The sequence below is a fragment of the Peromyscus eremicus genome, chromosome 8a (assembly GCF_949786415.1).
Source record: "Peromyscus eremicus chromosome 8a, PerEre_H2_v1, whole genome shotgun sequence".
Classification (NCBI taxonomy): domain Eukaryota; kingdom Metazoa; phylum Chordata; class Mammalia; order Rodentia; family Cricetidae; genus Peromyscus; species Peromyscus eremicus.
Window position 1 is genome coordinate 66,477,623 of NC_081423.1, and position 3,799 is coordinate 66,481,421.

The window sequence follows — 3,799 nt, forward strand, 5'->3', positions numbered from 1 at the left end:
GGATTTCCAAGGATTCTTCTTTAAAGTATGACAAAGTAAGGTGGTGGGGTTGTCTGCATATTCCAACCGTATTCTCTTTTGCTTTTTTTGGGTAATTTTTATGTGTTCATTTTTTTTAATGTCCTATGCATAAAACTCAACATGTTGCTAAGCTTGGCCTTCAAATCCTATCCCACTTTTATGTCCTAGGTGCCAGAATTGCAGGTGCCTACCACCACATTTGAACCTGTTTATTTTTTTAAATCACTTCTATATTATTATTTGAATGTGTGTTCAAATATCTATGTGTGTGCCATGGCACACCTTGAGGCCAGAGAACAATTTGGAGGAGTCCGTGTCCTCCTTATACCATGTGGGTCTCAGGAATCAAATTCAATCATCAGGCTTGACTCTAAGTTCCTTTACCCACTGAGCACTCTGGCTGGCTCTGTTCATTCTTTATATTGAAATGAGAGGGGAAAAAAAAACAAAGTTGTCAATTTCTAGGACTTGTTATGGTCTTACTGTGAAATGAAACCAGTTAAGTTATACCTAGGTTCAACTTCAGAATGATTTAGGTGGGTACTGTTCTCCTAGATGCCTTTGAAGATAAATGGTGTTGAAAAAATGGAAAAGCTGAGTGGTGGTGGCAGATGCCTTTAATCAGGAGGAAGAGGCAAGTTGACTCAGAGTTCTAGGCCAGCCTGGTCTACAGAGCAAGTTCCAGGACAATCAAGGTTACACAGAGAAATCCTGTCTCAAAAAATAAATAAATAAATAAATAAATAAATAAATAAATAAATAAATAAAACAAAAGAAAAGCTGCAAAATACAGCAATATCTTCACCTCAGGGATTATGTCCATTTAAAAAGCAAAGGGGCACAAGTCTTTATAATTCAAGCTATGTGGTAGACAAAGGCATGGTGATCATGTGGACCCTGAGTCCAGGCCACCAGGGAACACCACAGTGAGATCTGTCTGAAAACACCACAAGCACCAACCACACCAGGGCATGGCAGAAAGCACCTTTGCCCAAACGTTTTGTCTGAGTATACTGACGATGAACTTTGGCAAACCCACTACATCCTGTGCCACAGCATGGCACAGCCGAGAAGTCTGTCTGGAAGCCTCTCCCTGCTGCACTCTTACTTTCCTCCCCCAGCAGCTCTCTCCCTTCTACAGAGAATGAATCGGACTTCATCTGTGCTTCAGGGAAATCCTTTCACTCCAATGGCTCCCTTCTTCCTGCTGGGTCCTCCTATGGATCAGCCTATGGAATTGATTACAGGTCTGTGCCATAAAGCTCAACCCAAAGTGAGGCTTGGTCTGTTTTTAAAAAGAAAGGAACTCTGCCGGTTGTGGTGGCCCACACCTTGAGGGTGGCAGGGTCAGGTGCATGTGTGAGTTTGAGGCCAGCCTGGTCAACAATGTTAAACTCTGGGATAGCAATGGCTACACAGAGAGACCCTGTCTCAAAATATAAAAGAGAGGAACCTGGCTGCTGGGCCAGGCTCAGAAGGGAGGATCACCGAAAATTCCAGGTCAGTCTGGGCTTCATAGGCTAGAGATTGCACGTTAAAACAAGACATACATGTGGTGATACATTGTGTACCCTAATCAGAGAACAGAGCCAGCCACTACATTAGACACCGAGGTCAGGCAGTGGTGGCACACACCCTTAATCCTATCACTCCAGAGGCAGAGATCTGACTGGATCTCTGTGAGTTCAAGGCCACACTGGAGACAGAGCCAGGCAGTGGTGGCACACACCTTTAGTCCCAGTACTGGGAAGCACACGTGCCTTTAATCCCAGGAAGTGGCCATAGGGCAGAGAGAGTTATATAAGGCATGAGGAAACAGGGAATAAAGTAGTTCAACTGAGACCCTTTAGGGTGAGAACTCAGAGACTTTCAGGCTGAGAATTCGTGGAAACAGGATCTGCTGAGGAGTTGTGGAGATGAGGTTGGCTGTGGCTTGCTCTGCTTCTCTGATCTTTCAGCTTTCACCCTAATATCTGGTTCAGGGTTTTTTTATTATAAGACCATTAGAAATTCCAACAACAGGTACAAAAAGAAATGAAATAAAGAGTGGGGGAAAGGGCAAAAAACAAACAAAAAAACAAAAAAAACAAAAACAAAAACAAAAAAACCCAGCAATAGTTACAGCGAAGGAGCTGGAATTCCAAAAGCCCATTTTCCAAGGCTCAGTCCACCCAGTAAGCGATTCCGAATGTGTCTTCCCCTGATCCACATCCAGGGAGGGCTCTGGCCCCCTCCCCTCAGTCATGCATGTCATCTCAGGGAGAGACGCCATGCAGAATGAACTAGATATAAGAAGAGTGTGTGTCGGGGGGAACCTCTTTGTGGTGGGTGTTGTCAAGTTTGTGTCTGAAAGACTGTGAAGAAGAACCTGGGAGAACCGCGGGCATCGGTCTGTGGGTCCGTCAGTAGTCTTGCCGCTTTCTGCATTGGGAAGGCCAAAAACACGTTGAGCGGGGGGGCATGCAAATAAGGACATGGTCCAGTCTCCTCGGAATTCTGGGAACCAAAAGTGCAATTGAAAATTCGCCCTCCGTTGAACGTCACAGACTTTCTCTAGAGTTCAGGTAGTGGGCGGATAGAACAAAACCGTCTGTGTCGGGCGCGTGTTGGTTGGCGCTAGGGCCTTTGTGACTGTGATGTTGAGGTTTTCGTGCATGTTAGTGGTGTTGGACGAGGTAGAGTTATTGCTTCTCTGCCTTCTGGCTAAGATCAAGTGTAGTATCTGTTCTTACCAGTTTGATATCTGATACGTCCTCTATTTGAGGACAATATAGTAAACGGATATTTGGACCTGGGAGTTGGAATAGGAGCGTGCTCTGTCCCCTCTGCATGACCTGGTATTGCAGTACCTCCAGGATGCCCTCCAAGGGGGGATTAATCTTGTGGTCTAAAGTAAGATTAATATGTCTCCTGTTGCCGAGCCCAACTGACCTGTTTGGCTTTGAGCATCTCTTTCCCAGTCGTCATTTGCCACAATTTTACTTTGAGTCTTTCAACTTGATCTTTTTCCAACTTGTACAAGCTTTCACTGGTTGTACAGCCTTCGAGCGATACCTGGTGATCTTCACCACTGATACTCTCCAGGCCCTCGACAGAGCACTAAGAACAGTTTTAAAAATAAACCATGCACACCCAGCGTGGGAACACACGCCAGAGGCAGACAAGACAAGCCTGGTCTACACATTAAGTTCCAGAACAACCAGGGAGGGCTGCACAGAGAAATCCTGTCTTGAAAAATCTAAAATTAAAGTTTTAAAATAATCAATATAACATCCCTATAGGTGTAGCTGGAGAGCTTCTCTCCAGGTCCCACCAAGCCCCTGCAGTCCCACAGCCCACGTATAAAATAATCACTCAGATGCTTATATTACTTATAAATTGTATGGCCGTGGCAGGCTTCTTGTTATTTACTTCTTTTATCTTAAATTAACCCATTTCTATTAATCTATAAGTTGCCTCGTGGCTTACTGGTACCTTACATCTCGCTTGTCATGGCAGCAGCTGGCAGTGTCTCTCTCAGCCTTCTACTTCCCAGCTTTATTCTCTTCCTTGTCCCACCTATACTTCTTGCCTGGCCACTGACCAATCAGTGATTTATTTATCGACCAATCAGCAACACACTTGACATACAGACCATCCCACAGCATATAGGAGAGAAAGAAGCAAAAACAACAACAACAACAACAACAACAAATCAAGCATCGTTTTATTGCTCCATGAGTTTGGCCTAGCTCTCTATCATAATTAAAGCCTGGGGTTTTGGTTTGGTTTGGTTTTG

The 3,799-nt window shown here is 44.6% G+C and overlaps 1 non-coding gene across 1 annotated transcript; it reads left to right on the top strand.

Annotated features, from left to right (window-relative positions):
- Nucleotides 1–2,704: 2,704 nt before the first annotated feature.
- On the top strand, nucleotides 2,705–2,886 carry LOC131918184 (U2 spliceosomal RNA). Its single transcript, XR_009380917.1, has one exon. It is a non-coding gene; the product is annotated as a U2 spliceosomal RNA (small nuclear RNA).
- The last annotated feature ends 913 nt before the right edge of the window (nucleotides 2,887–3,799 follow it).